The sequence below is a fragment of the Stegostoma tigrinum genome, chromosome 2, assembly GCF_030684315.1.
Source record: "Stegostoma tigrinum isolate sSteTig4 chromosome 2, sSteTig4.hap1, whole genome shotgun sequence".
Classification (NCBI taxonomy): Eukaryota; Metazoa; Chordata; class Chondrichthyes; order Orectolobiformes; family Stegostomatidae; genus Stegostoma; species Stegostoma tigrinum.
In genome coordinates, this window is record NC_081355.1 from 125,354,538 (window position 1) to 125,370,051 (window position 15,514).

The 15,514-nt window shown below is 43.8% G+C and overlaps 1 long non-coding RNA gene across 1 annotated transcript in view; it reads left to right on the forward strand.

Moving 5' to 3' along the window:
- Window positions 1–3,400: 3,400 nt before the first annotated feature.
- Window positions 3,401–15,514, forward strand: part of LOC132206927 (uncharacterized) — a 95,825-nt gene continuing 83,711 nt past the window's right edge. The window contains exon 1 of the long non-coding RNA XR_009443220.1: window positions 3,401–3,505. This is a non-coding gene — a long non-coding RNA (uncharacterized LOC132206927). The remainder of the gene's footprint in view (window positions 3,506–15,514) is intronic.

Below are 15,514 nucleotides of genomic sequence, written 5' to 3' on the forward strand. Positions count from 1 at the left end.
AATGGTGGTGCTGGCTCGAAGGGCCGAATGGCCTACTCCAGCACCTATTGTCTATTGTCTATTGTCTATAAGAGATAGTAGGAACTGCCGATGCTGGAGAATCTGAGATAACAAGGTGTAGAGCTGGATGAAGACTCTCCAGCATCGGCAGCTCCTACTATCTCTGTTGAGCTGGATAAATACAGCAGGCCAAGCAGCATCAGAGGAGCAGGAAGGCTGACGTTTCAGGTCTGGACCCTTCTTCAGAAATGTCTCTGCCTTCTTTACCAACTTAACCACTTGCTTTGCCACTTTTAGGGAACATTAGACTTTCATCCCAAGATCTCTCTGTATATCAATACACTTAAAAGATCCTGCCTTTTTCTGCATTACCACTTGCCACTTGCATTTGACTTCCCAAAATGTGTTTCCTCACTCTTGTCCAGATTAAATTCCATCTGCCTTTTCACTGCCCAACTTTCCAACTTATCTATATCCCGCTGTTTCCTTTGACAACCTTCCTCAATGTCCAGGACTCCACCATTTTACACATTCACTAATCAGACCACATATATTTTAATTCAAATCATCAATATATATTACAGACAACACAGGTCCCAGCACTGATCTTGTGGAACACCACAGGTCGCAGACCAGCAATGAGAAAAACAGCCCTCTACAATGAACAAGCCAGGTTTGTACTGAATTAACCAACTCACAATGGATCCCATGTGACTTAACTTCACCAGCCTGTCTTGGTGGAGCTTGTCAAATGCTTTAATAAAATGAAAAGAAATAAACTGTCAATACAAAGATGTGCATTTATTTTGCTATTACAATAATATTGGAGACAAATCTTGCAATTGGCAATTCTGGCACATCATATGAGCAAAAAGTACATTTTCACCCTGGGTTTCTGCTCTAACTTGTTTATATATCAGCAAATACAGAGTCTGTCTGAAACATCACAATAGAGCAGTGTCTTAAAAGGCAATTTCTTTTTGAAAAGAAATACTTTAAAATCTAATCCCTGATCGTTTGACTAGTGGGAACACGATGGATTTTGAACACGGGTTTTCCACAAAAGAAAGAGAAGCAAATTAGATGCCTAGGAATGCGACAGGCTGGGAGATTTTAGTCAGATTGTGGAGGAGGATTTGGAAGTGGATGGCCCCACCCATCTTCTCTGAACCATATCAACCGTGCAATCAATAATTAGTAGTCAGGGCCATTATTCACTCAGCAACCAGAGGCGGGGCTTGTGGAGGCAGCAAAGCCATTGTTTGTCACTAGAGGCTTGTTTCCAGGACCATGAGAACCTTTATCCTGAGGCCTAGGACAGTCTTACAGCCTGCAACAGCCAGCAGAAAGTGAACTTTCCAGTACCAGGTATTTGAACTCCCAAGAGCCTGCAACCTCCTTCCAACAAGCTACATCCAGCAAATTTTACGATCACCCCCCTACCCTCCAACACACAACCAGAACTCTGTGATCGCCCTCAACTCTCCCCCCCCTCACCCTATGGCAGCATGTAACCCTGTACCAAACATACCGCAGCATTCACCTCCCCAGCCAGCAGCATTTAGTCTGCATCGTAGCCTGGGACCCTGACCCTCCAAAGAACCAGCAACCATCGACATTGCTGTCCATCAGGAGTGTCCAGCCATGATCCTGCTAAGGAAACAGCAGCTTGTCAGCAAGATAGCACCAAGATCCCAGACATCCATACGGTTCAGTGATTATCCCCTGCATGTCCTTCTCCAGGTTCCTCAGGCAAGGCTGCTCTCTAGAAGCAGAAAGAGGATGTCTCCCACACTCCACCCCCCTCCCCCACCACCTATTAACCAAGCAAACTGGGTGGAGGAGGCCAGCAGCTGTGGCTGGTCAAGAGGATGTAGGTACAAGTGAGTGACTGAGCTTCTCTATTCTGTTAGGGTGAGGATCATAGCTGAGCCTCCACTGATGGGGAATGGATAGGAAATGATTAGCTATGTTGTGATACGGGAGAGCCACCATGATGGAGTCTTCATTATCTTCTTGGGAAAGTACGGCTTCGGTTGCGTGACGGTGCATTATCCCAGTACTGTTGAACTTTACAAGATCACCCCAGAGAGGCTCAATGTCACATTGCTGACAGTCACTGCAGCACATTGAAGAGGGCAAGGCATTGTGTTAGCTCTGGAAGCAATCACTAACTGTGGCTGTCCTAGTCCTAGTAATGGTGTGTAATGTTTCTGGAGGGAACAGGCAGGCAGCCTGGACCAGCAGAATGGACCAGAGCATCATTATCCTATTTACCAACGCACAGGTATCTCTGGAGCTGATAGGATAACACAGCTGCCATTCTGGTGTGGACCATGAATCAAGAGCTCAATCACCAGAGGTTGCGTCACCTAATCACCAGGCAGGAGGGAGGCATCAGACAAGCCTATATCTTCCAGCAGACTCCGACCTTTCACCAGATTGTTTTGCCTTAGTGGGTATGCATTTGCGCATGAACACACACACACACACACACACACACACACACACACACACACACACACACACACACACAACACACGAAACTGGCCAACTACTGGGGACAGTGCTGACTGAGACACTGGAGGATTTTAAGATGACCAGGCCCATGCTGAGCCCCTGGCTGGTTTGCACATCCCTGATACTGTCCATGCCATATGCTAGAAGGCAGAGTGAGATGTGTGAAAACATGGTGGAGATTCCACAGGGAATCCACGACCTGGTGTGGAAAGTGGAAGAATCTACCTTGGCCTTGAGTGCTGCCTCCTCCCTTATTCTCTTGTCCATTGAGATCTTGGTGAGAGAGAGACAGATGTAGTAGACAGGACAATGGATGTGGGAGTAACATGCAGGTCTCTAGCTATCAACTTGTCCGAGAACCCCATGCAGTCATGTCAAGATGGGGTACCTGGATTCTTCTCCAGTTCCTTGTCTACCTCGGGCTGGTGGAGCTGAGTTTTCTAAGAGAGGAAGTTCAGGATTTTCCCACATCTCCGGGCTCCTCTCATGGCACTCTGAATGATGCCAGAGGCTCTCTAGCCTCTCTGCCAGTGACATCAATGTTTCAACACATTGATAAAGGAGGTTCTTGTATCTATGCAGGAACCACAGTGCCTGCCGGAGCCCATCAGGTCTCGGACGGACAGAGGATGGCTGGCAAGGTCATGCCAGAACACGGGACCAGCTGCCTGACGCCAAGGTGCTGGCATTGAATGAGGGAACACCACATAGCAGTCCTCATAGAAGAATTAAGAAAAAACATTAGATGCACTTTGGGTTTCACGGGTGATTAGGTAGTTAATGATTCTCTGCTTGTGTGTAATGGGTGATGTAATAAATGTCTGATTTGATCTGTGAAAGTTTCCATTCAGTACTCATGGCCCTCCAGCATTGCACAAGTAGCACATGTTGACCTAAGCGCTGACTGAGATTGCTCATGACATGTGTGCTGTTAATTTACAAAAAAATGTGCTAGTGGATGAGGGGATCTGGCCTTCCAGCGGAGGTGAGTGTCTTTTATGTATATTTGTATTTGTCTGGCTGGCTGAAGGAATCTTAAATCTCAGCCAAGATATGTGAACAATAGTTCTTAAAACTCCCTTGAACTTAGATCTTGGCATCCTCCAAGCAGCCTCTCCTCTCTGACCTTCAGTTTTCTTCCCTTCCTCCTGGACTAAGGATGCCTCTCAATGTGTCTGTGTTCAGCAGGAGGGCAGCCTCACTGCAGCACCAAGGTGCACAATGTTCGGCAGACTGTCATTATCCAGGAGGCCAAAACAGGGGCATATTGAAGATGACACTGTAGGCAGCTTGTGGAGACTGATTGTCTGTCTGCTCAAATGTTGCTCCAGTTACAGTGTGGCTCACATCATGGCACTGCTCTGCTTTAGTCCTTGAGCTCATCACTGCTGTCGTAAACCAACACATTACTCCATTTCCGCAGGCATGCAAAGATTAAAAAGGTCATTGAAAAAAATCTCCCAGGGTATCAAGCACAAACCTATAGGCTCTGCTGGTGGTGGACACAGATCCGTCTGAACTATCATTAAAGTAAACGGTTACAACAGAGTAAAAATGGAGGATGCGATCGATATCAGTCATCATTGGCAATCACTTGTTAATGAATATGATTGTCCACCTTGGAGATTCGTTGTCACTGATCATGGGGTCTGTGGACCCTTGTGTTGCTAATGAGCCCAATCCTAGAGTCTTACATTTGGAAAGAGTTTCTGGGCCGTCCTTGACACTCAGATCTTTAGTATTCCTCTCTCTGTTTTCTTTCCTCTACTTCCTCTTGCTGATGAGTGTTCTTGAAGAATTGGGTCCTTTCGTACAGGATTTTTTCCAAATCAGTTTCTTCTGACCAAGGGTTTCCCATCCATTGACATCTAATTTTTTATTCATTTGTGGGATGTGGGCATGGCTGTCTGGCCAGCATTTACTGCCCATCCCTAGTTGCCCTTGAGAAGATGGTGATGAGCTGCCTTCTTGAACCGCTGCAGTCCACCTGCTGTAGGTTGACCCATAATTCCATTGGGGGGGAATTCCAGGATTTTGATCCAGCGACAGTGAAGGAATGGCGATCATATTTTCAAGTCAGAATGGTGAGTGGCTTGGAGGGGAAATTGGAGGTGGTGGTGTTCCTATTTGTCTACTGCGCTTGTCCTTCTGGATGGAAGTGTTTGTGCATTTGGAAAGTGCTGTCTTAGAATCTTTGGTGAATTTCTACCGTGCTTCTTGTAGATAGCACGCAATGCTGTTACTGATCATTGGTGGTGGAGAGAGATATTTTTAGTTATAGCTTAGTAACATCTTCTGTAAGTCAAAATGGCACCAGAGCATACTGACATATTACACTTTACACTATTTATTTGTTAAATACAAGTGATAAGAAATCATCCAATCCAGTCCTATCCTATCCCCGTTTCCAATCCCCACTATCAACATACTGGGGTTATCATTGTCTTGTAACTGAGCTGGACTTAGGTGGCTCAGTGTTTAGCCCTGCTGCCTCACAGCACCAGGAACATGCGTTCAACCCCACCTTTGGGTGACTGCCTGTGTGGGGTTTGTACAGTCTCCATGTGTTGGTATGGGTTCCCTCTGGCTCCTCTGGTTTCCTTTAACAGTCCAAAGATGTGCAGGTTAAGTGGATTGGCCTGTAGTTTCCAGGGATGTGTAGGCTAGGTAGGTTAGCCATGTGAAATGCTGGCCTACAGGGATTGGGTGAGAGGCTGTGGCTGGGATTGGGAGGGATTCTCTCCAAAGGATTGGTGAAAACTTGATGGACTGAATGGCCTCTTTCCACACTTTTGGGATTCTATGGACTAGCCGTATAAATGCTGTGGCTGCAACATCATGCTCAAGGCCACGAATACTGCAATGAGTCATCTGCACAGCCTGTCCATCATCCACATGCCATAAGTCAGGAGTGTGATGGAATACTCCCCACTTGGCAGCCCCAACAACATTCTAGAAGTTTGACACCGTCCAGGACAAAACAGCCCCCATGATTGGCACCACATCCACGAGCATCCACTTCCTCCATCACTGATGGTCAGTAGCAGCAGTGTGTACTATTTGCAAGATGCACTGCAGAATTTCTCCAAAGATCCTCAGACAGCACCTCCCAAATCAACAATCACTTTCGTCTAAAAGGACAAGGGCAGCTGATATGTTGGAACACCAACACCTGCAAGCCATTCACCATTCTGACTTGGAAAAATACTGTTGTTCCTTCACTGTCGCTGTGTTGCAATCCTGGAATTCCCTCCCTAACAGCATGCAGACAGCAGTGGCTCAAGAAGGCAGTCTACCATCCAACACCTTCTCAAGGGCAACTAGGAATGGGCCTCAATTGCTGGCCCAGTCAAATCTGCCAACAACCCATGAATTAATTTTTTAAAAAGTAATATCATGAGCATGTGTCTTAAGGCCGCACTGACTGTGAGTCCCAGTGAGTGGTGAGCCTATGGAATTCATTTGGAAACCACAGAAAATGGTGGAGGCCAAAATATTATGCATTTTAAGACAGAAATAAATATAGCCGTTGCGGCTAAAGGAATCAAGGGCTATGGGAGGAAGGAGGGATTAAAATATTGAGTTCGATGATCAGCCGTGATCATATTGAATGGCAGAGCAGGCTCGAGGAGTTGAATGGCCTACTCCTGCTCCTATCTCCTATGTTTCTAGGCTCCTTCAAATTTCTACGCCAGCTTTCTCTTGCAAGTGGGATTCAATTTCTTTCAAAGGTTTTGTATAAATTCCTTGTCAGTCAAAAGTACAATGACAATGATTCTGAATTTCACTTCAAGACATAAATTAAGTGTTAAACGATCAGATGATCTGTTTCTGCCTTGTGTTCCACATGGGAAACTAACATTTCACTTCTTAAAGAAATCTGGTGACTCAGTGACCACAGCCGTACAAACAGCTCAGGAGACGGTCATCAATCAGACAGGCTCATTCAATTTGGAGAGGGCAGTTTTTGTTGTGATATTTAATAACAGAGGAAAGGGAAGGCTGCTAAATCTCATGAACATCAACTCCCATTTTTTTCCCATGAATTATTTTGCAGGCTACTTTCAAGCAATCTACACCAAACGCCGCTGTTAGCACTGTGGGATGACTTACATTTTGCCCACTTTTTGGCGACTTAAATCGCGATCATCAAGTTGGCATGGGATTCTGTAAATATATAATCAATCAGCTTTGAATTTGTTGTGCTGGCTCGGTTATTAAGCTTAATTTATGCCAACACTTTAGTGATGCCTACTGCTGCTGGAATGATGAGTTTCTAATTTAATGAATTGTGGAGAATATTTATATTTGCTAGTAGAGGTGACGACTTTTGCAAAAATAAATTCCCCAATATTTTCCACATTTTCTCCCTTCTTTCCTTGAGGTAAAAATGACTCATGCAATGGTCCAAATCCACGAACATGGACTGCTGAGTGGAACTTTGCCCAAAAAGCTAGTGTTACACACAAGGCTAGACAGTCACTGCTGGCAGGTTATTTGACAATGATAGACATAGGTCTCCATGTGTTTATTTTTCCAAACGCAAATCATAAAGAACCATGCCATACATTACCTCCATCAGCCACTACAACAGAAATAACTTGCATTGATATGACACCGTTAACATGGTAAGCCTTTGCCAGGTGCTCCTCAGGGATGTATTAAATAAAACCTGGATCTTGAGCTGTATAAAATGATGCAAGATGAGGTGGCCAAAAGCTCAGTCAATAAACCTTTTTTTAAACACTTAAGTTTCAGGGAATATATTAAAGAATGATAGATAGGTAAAAAGGCTTAGAGAGGGAATTTCAGAGCTGACAGTGCAGCTAGCTGAAGGCAGGGCATGTGCACTGTGAGGGAGCACAGATATCTGAGAGAGTGGCAGGACTGTAGGCGGTTAGATAAACGGAAGTGAGGTCATGCAGGGATTTGAAAGTGGGAACAAAATATTTAAAATAAGATCTTTTCTGGATAGGATGGAAATGTAGGCCAATGAGCACAGGAGTAATAGGTGAACTGAATATTTTGCAACAAAAACAGAAATTGCTGGAAAATCTCAGCAGGTTTGTTAGCATTAATGTTCTAGCTTTTGTTTCTGATTTACAGCATCTGCAGTTAGAATTGAATTCTTACAGTGTGGAAACAGGCCATCTGGCCCAACAAGTCCACACCAATCCTCTGAAGAGCATCCAAGCCAGAGAGCCCCCACCCCATCTCCTGTAACACGGCATTTCCCATGGCCAGCGCAACTCACATACGCATCCCTGAACACAAGGGGTAATTTAGCATGTCCAATCCACCTAACCTATGCATCTTTAGACTGTGGGAGGAAACCAGAGCACACAACAGAAACTCATGCAGACACAGGGAGAATGTGCAAACTCCACACAGATTGTCACCCAAGGGTGGAATTGGACATGGGTCCCTGGTGCTGTGAGACAACAGTGCTAACCACTGAGCCACCAAACTGCCCTATTAAATATTATGCAAATTATGAGATAGACATCATTTTGGATAAATTTGGATAAATTTAAGGTTACTGCAGTGCAATTCTTCTGCACTTGTGCTGCTGTTTTGTGGAACCTCCACGTGAGTAGATTTCATTCACAATATGTCTGACAAACTCAGTGGGTCTTGCTTGCTTTTGCCCATTATTGACTCCAGAGAAATCCAGAAGGCTTCATAAAATGGTGGTTCCAGTCATCTGAAGGGGAAGTAAGAAAGAATGGAAAGATTTTCAATTGTATAGCACCTCTTAAGACTTCAGACATCCAAAGACTTTTTACAACTAATTAAACTTTTCAAAACTAGGCACTGTTTTAAAATGGAAAATGCAGTGGTCAGTTCATATGTAACAGGATTCCAAAAAATGCCATCTGGACAATATTTCTGTTAACTCCTAACCACTGGACCTAACTCCCACTCGAACAGCATTGGGGAATACCTTCATCATATAGTTCACAACTACCTTATCAAAGGCAGTTAGAGGTGAGCAATAAATTCTGGCTATGTGTGTCACTCGCTCCATGCCTTAATGTCCTATTCAGTGTCTTTTTCTATTTGTGAAATTTGTGGTAACCTTTACTCAAGTTAAGACAATTCTAGATAATGTAGCAACAATATATACTTTCAGAAAAGATGTTTTAATTCTTTTGGGTGCTGTGACTTTAAATGTTAAATCCAAACAGAGATTTCTGATCGATATTTGTGGTAGACACAGCTCTAGGATAGGTGGTACTTGAATTCAGGCCTCCTGAATCAGAGGTAGGGACACTACCTCTGCACCAGAAGTACCCTTTTCAGGTTTGTTGGTAAGTTTAAATCAGAAGAAAAGATAAATATTTATTCAGGTAACACCCAGAAAGTAAACACATTGAAGCATGCCCTTCCTCCAATATGTAGTTTAAAAGTGTGAAGTGATTCATTTTGGAAGGTCAAAATTTGAATGCAGAATACTCGGTTAATGGCAAGATTCTTGGCAGTGTGGAGGAACAGAGGGATCTTGGGGCCCATGTCCTTAGATCCCTCAAAGTTGCTACCCAAGTTGATAGGGTTGTAAAGAAAGTGTATGGTGTGTTGGCTTTCATTGGCAGGGGAATTGTGTTTAAGAGCCGCGAGGTTATGCTGCAGCTCTATAAAACCCTGGTTAGACCACACTTGGAATATTGTGTTTAGTTCTGGTAGCCTTACTATAGGAAGAATGTGGAAGCTTTAGAGAGGGTGCAGAGAAGATTTACCAGGATGCTGCCTGGACTGGAGGACAGGTCTTATGAGGAAAGGTTGAGGGAGCTAAGGCTTTTTTTATTGGAGTGTAGACGGATGAGAGGTGAGTTGATAGAGGTGTACAAGATGATGAGAGGCATAAATAAAGTGGATAGGCAGAGACATTTTCCCAGGGTGGAAATGACTACTGTGAGGGGGCATAATTTTCAGGTGATTGGAGGAGGGTATAGGGGAGATATCAGAGCTAATTACTTCACACAGAGAGTGGTGGGCATGTGGAATGTGCTGCTGGCAGTGGTAGTGGAGTCAGATACTTTAGAGACTTTGAAGCGACTCTTGGATAGGCATATGGAGGATAGTAAAATGTCAGGTATGCAGAGTAGTTTGATCTTAGTAGGATAACCGGTCAGCACAACCTTGTGGGCCGAAGGGCCAGTACTGTGCAGTACAGAACTGAAGTTCTATAGTTACATTCACGCAAAGAAAGATGAGTCTTATAGATGACACATGGACTTGGGTAATTAATGGAATTACAAGAAATTAAATCTTTAAAATATTTTAAAAATTCATTAACTTAAGGTGAAACCATTGCAGCTATGGATAGAGTACTCTCTCATTGATTGTTGAAACTAAAATGAATTTTGAAGTCTCTGGGCTTTCGGATAAAGCCGTGGTCAAACTTTTATAGTTAACAGACATAATTAGTCCCTCCTTCACTATCTCAGCTGTTTTTTAAAAGCAGGATTCTGTGTTCTTGCTGTAGGATGCTTCTTTTGGTCTCCAAACTGAACAAGGAACAAAGCCCTTTGTGTCCGCTTCATCGTCCAATATGATCGTGGCTGATCTGATTTTTAATCACAACTCTACATTCCTGCATGTCCCCTGATAAAATGGGACTGATATAGCCCTAGGGTAGTTTTGTTGCTGCAGACTTGATGGGCCAAAGGGCCTCTCCTGCATTGTATGATTCTATAATAATCTTTAATCCCCTCGACAACAAAGAATCTATCCACTTGTGCCTTCAAAATGTTTAAAGATTTTGTATCCACTACCATTTAAGAAAACAAATTCCAAAAACTCTCAATATTCTGGGAGAATTCTTTGTTTCCCCACTTCTGCCTTAAATGTATGACCCCTTACGTTTAAACTATGAATGCTCATTCTAGTTTCACCCACAAAAGAAAACATCCTTTCCACATCCGCCTGATCAAATCCTCTCAGGATCTTATACATTCAATTAAGTGACCTTTGACTCTTCTTAACTCCTGAGGATTCCCAGCCTTTCCTTAAAAAGCAACCTGTTCATGCCAGGCATTAGTCTAGTGAATCTCCTCTGAACCGCTTCCAATGCATTAACATCCTTCCAATGCAATGTCAAATATATATTTGCATATATAATATTGTTTGTGATTGTATATTTATTTTACTTTAACACTATGGGTGTTCCATTTATTAAGGTTAATTCACAATATTTGTATTTACAAGGTCACTTTGCTTTTTTATAAAAAGGATTGAAATAGAAGATTTCTAATGGATATAATCTATGAAAATATTCCATATATATTCTGCCCATTGATGAATTAGTGGATACCCAGATGCTTTATCAGGGTGTATGCTTGAAAAAGGCCAGCAATATACACTTGCACAACCACTTGATTACTATGCTCAAAAATATCTCCCTCAACTCCAAGAATGCTTGTCTACTTTTGTCAGCAGAAATGTGTTAGCATGAAAAATGTTGCCACTTGGGAAATCACTTTAAATCCACCAGCACTGCCGAATAAAGGAATGGTAGTTGCACTTGTCTGTTACATTAACCGAGTATATAGAATTCACAGAACAAACATAGAACAACGTTAGACAGAGTAAATGGGAATGATATTCCTGGTGACCAGAGATTCCAGCACCAGGGGTCACAGACTAACGATACTAAAGATATTTAGGACTGCAATGAGGAAGCATTTCTTCACTCAGAGAGTGTTGAGCCTGTGAAATTCTCTGTTCCAGAAAGTCAGTGAGGCAAAAATATCAAATGTTTTCAAGAAGGTGTTAGATATAGTTCTTAGGGCTAAAGGGATCTTAAGGTATAGGGAGAGAGCAGGAACAGGGTGTTGAATTAGATGATCAGCCATGATCATATTGAAGCGGAACAGATTTGAATGCCGAGTGGCCTACTACTGCGCCAGTATTTTGTGTTTCTATGTTCATAGTATCCTAGGTATGGTGTATATAGGGCCCTGCATAATTTTACCAAGACTTTCCTATTTTCAAACTCCATTCCTTTTTGAAATAAAGGCCAACATGTGGTCTTCTCTACATCGGTGAGACCAAACGTAGACTAGGTCACTGTTTCGCCAAGCATCTTTGCCTGACTGGTAACGGTCAGCCTAAACCCCCCAGTCATTGCCCATTTCAACTTCCAGCCCCCACACCTCCAGACATGTCTGTTCTTGGCCTCTTCCAATGTAGCAGCAACTCACAATGCAAATTTGAAGAACAACACCTTATTTTGTATCAGTGATAATGGGAACTGCAGATGCTGGAGAATCCAAGATAATAAAATGTGAGGCTGGATGAACACAGCAGGCCAAGCAGCATCTCAGGAGCACAAAAGCTGACGTTTTGGGCCTAGACCCTGCTCCTGAGATGCTGCTTGGCCTGCTGTGTTCATCCAGCCTCACATTTTATTACCTTATTTTGTGCCTGGGAACCATATTGCCTGGAGGACTCAACATTGAGTTCTCCAATTTCACGTAAACTCCCCGCCCGTCCCCTGCCTCCCTTTCCAGCCCCACCTCCTACTTTCCATTCCATCTTCTGACCCTCCCTTCTAGCCACCAACCGGATTCATCTCTCCCATCGGCCAACCAGATCATACCTGTTACCAGTGCCCACTTATCACCACAATTCTGCTAACAGCCCTTTCCTTCCTCTCATTATCTACTCCCCGTACCCTTGCATCCAGCCCTGAAGAAAGGTAATACCCAAAACATTGACTGCTCCTTTCCGCCAGATGCTGCCTGGCTGCAGTGTTCTTCCAGCCTCCTGTCTGTCTGCCTTGGATTCCAGCATCTGCAGTTTTCTTTGTCTCCTACATCTCATTCGACTTCCCTATTACCTGTTGAACTTGTGTGTTAGTTTTTTGAGATTTATGCATGGCGACTCCTAAATCCTCTATGTTGTAACTTTCTGCAGTTTTTCTCCAGTTCAGTTCCTTTATTCTTCTTGTCAAAGTGTATAACCTCACAATTTTTCCAAATGACCTGTCATCCGTATGCTGACCGATGTGTACTGGCATCTATTCCAGAGAGGCATCAAACTTGAAATGTTTATGCTTATGTTCCTATTCTTCCTTGGCCTTACCAAATCCTTTTTCTATAGCCTCCTCTGGGATTTGTGTGGTTCTCCAATTCTGTCCTTCCGCACTATCCATATTTCCTTTTCCCTCTTTTGACATTCTCACTTTCAGCTGCTTGAGGCCTAATGACTGGAATTCCCTGCCTAATCGCTGTTGCCCTGTCTATACCTCTCATTCTTTCAGAAATTCTTTAAAATCTACTTAATTGATCAAGCTTTTGGTGGCCTGTCCTTGTGTGTGCTGATGTAATTCGGTATCAAATTTTGTCTGATAATGCTCCTGTGAAGCCTCTTGATATGTTGTACTGCGTTAAAGGTGGTTTGTGAACATAAACTGCTGTTTGTAGTTATTAATTAATTAATTTCACGGGTGAATGGACAGAATCAGTGCCAGCAGTTCGCTAAGAAGGACAACTCATTGAAGACATATGGAAATAGTGTGGGTAGATGCAATTGGACTATGGCCTTGTGTAGGAAGTAAACACTAACATGGACTGGTTGTGTCACATTGCCTATTTCTGCATTGTTAAGCACGAAGAAATAGATAACAATTACGAAGGAAATTAAACTCTTAGGAAAGGAGACAGGCAATTAGAATAAAGAGCCTCAGAGAAATGCTTTAAATTTCACTTTGGATCAACTTTATTTTGTGAATCTTTGAACAATTCCAGTTGAAAATGCAACGATTCTTGAGCTATGAGGAATGAGCAGGTGGGCAGGGCTATTTGGATAGCTCTGTCAAACTGAAAGTTACAATGGGTAGAACAGTCTCCTCGTGTGCTGAATGGTGCTCTGATCTAAGGTTAAGTGTAAGATGCATTATTTTCTCAAAATCAGAAGCTGATTGGTTGTGAAATGGAGAGAAACTGCTGGTCTTCCAGCTTCTCATCAGGCTAGAGCTTCCAAGCACTGGCAATACTAAGCGTATCATTTTTTTCCCCTTGTTCATTCATGAGATGAAGTCATCGCTGGCTATGCAGCGTTTATCGCCCATCCCTATTTGCCCAAAGGGCAGTTCAGAGTCAACCACATTGCTGTGGGTCTGGGGTCATGTGTAGGTCAGACCAGGTAAGGATGGCAGTTTCCTTCCCTAAAGGTCATTAGTGAGCCAGGTCAGTTTTTCCAACAATCAACAATGGAATCATAGTCTTCAGTAGATTCTTAATTCCAGATATTTATGGAATTCAAATTCCACCATTTGCTGTAGCTGGATTTGAACCCGAGGCCCCAGGACATTATCTGGGCTCTGGATTAACAATCCAGCGATAATACCACGAGGCCATCACCTCCCCCTTGTTGCAAGTGAAGACTCTCCCTAATAGGCCATGCTGGGTCTTCCTTCTGGGATTGTCCAATGCTGGGTGTTTCAGAAATTCATAACACAATATTCCTCGCGGAACTTCATCAGAGTGAAGTAAAGTTGGGAAAAAGGCAGCGCAGACCCCCTTTTGCAACACTAGTTGCTGTATTGCGCCTAGGTAAGTTTAATGTTCTGATCTTTGAGCGTGGATTAGTGCTGAATGAGATGAGTAAGTGGTGAGCTGAGGAGCTTGGTGAATGATCCTTGGGTCTTGGGAGTGGTTGAGTGTAACCATTTGGTTGGGATGGTAGTTAGGTCTGGTCTGGAGGCTAGTCGAGTTGGGAGTAGTTAAATGGTTGGATTGTAGTCAGGGCAGGTGTTAATTAGATCTGTTCAGAGAATGTAGCCAGTTGGTCATGTAGTATTTGTGCTTGGTTCGGGAGGAGGTCGTTGATGGTGGGATAATTGAGTCTTATTGTGGGTTGGAGTGGTTGGCATGGGATGCAATCAGGACTCATTAGGGAGGGTAGTTGGTGATTTGTAGGCAGGTAGTTGGGTGATCAGAGAATAGTCAGTGGCCAGGGAACCTATCTGAGGCTCGAGCTGGCAACAACCACTTTGGCTGGTTTCTTTAGCTTCCTCTCAATTCTCCCATCCTGAGTGGATCAAAGGGCAGCTGCAATCCTGTGGGGGAGGACCACCTCCTACCTTCACACTGACAGCTTCACAGCTCTGGCAATTTATTAATGGCCAAAAGGTTTGACAGGTCACATTTACTTTGAGATTGTCTCAAGATCCGTACCTACCTGAGCAGCAGCCACTCCTCCTGGTGGTACTATTGACCATCCAGATCATGGGCCACTGTGTGTGGTTGCCTCCTCTTTGAACCCTACTCACATTACTTAAATGGCTGGTGAACTCAAAGACAATCTCTCCCTCAGCTGCCAACTTTACCACATTGAGTATTGGGCCGTCAGCATAATGGCAGAAAAAATTTCAAAGCTAATAGCAGCATTTCACCTGGGTTGCGCACTAAAGTTTCCGCAGTAGGTATTGTACTCACATCCAACTTATTCCAAGAGACAACAGTAACAACAGGGCAGTACAGCGGCTCAGTGGTTAGCACTTCTGCCTCACAGCGCCAGGGAACCAGGATCAATTCCACCCTCAGGCAACTGTCTGTGCTGAGTTTGAACATTCTCCCCGTGTCTCTGCGAGTTTCTTCTGGGTGCTCTGCTTTCCTTCCACAGTCCAAAGATGTGCGGGTTTGGTGGATTGGCCATGCTAAATTCCCTATGGTGTTCAGTGCTGTTAGGTGGACTGATCATGGGAAATGCAGGATTAAAGGGATGGGGTTAGTCAGGGTGGGTCAGGATGGTATGCTGTTTGGAGGGTCAATGTGGCCTGCTTCCATACTGTAGGGGTTCTAAGTTATCAAGCCTCTTTATAACGGGAGGATAAGGCTCAAAGGGGTAGCAGAAGCTGGCTGATAACTTGGGTATGACCAGCAAGTTATTAAGTTTCCTCTTGCATGTATACAGGTTGGTACCTCAGCCACCTGCCATTGTTAGTTTGTCTCTGCTCCATCAGTGCCAAAGAGACTGTCCCTTTTGT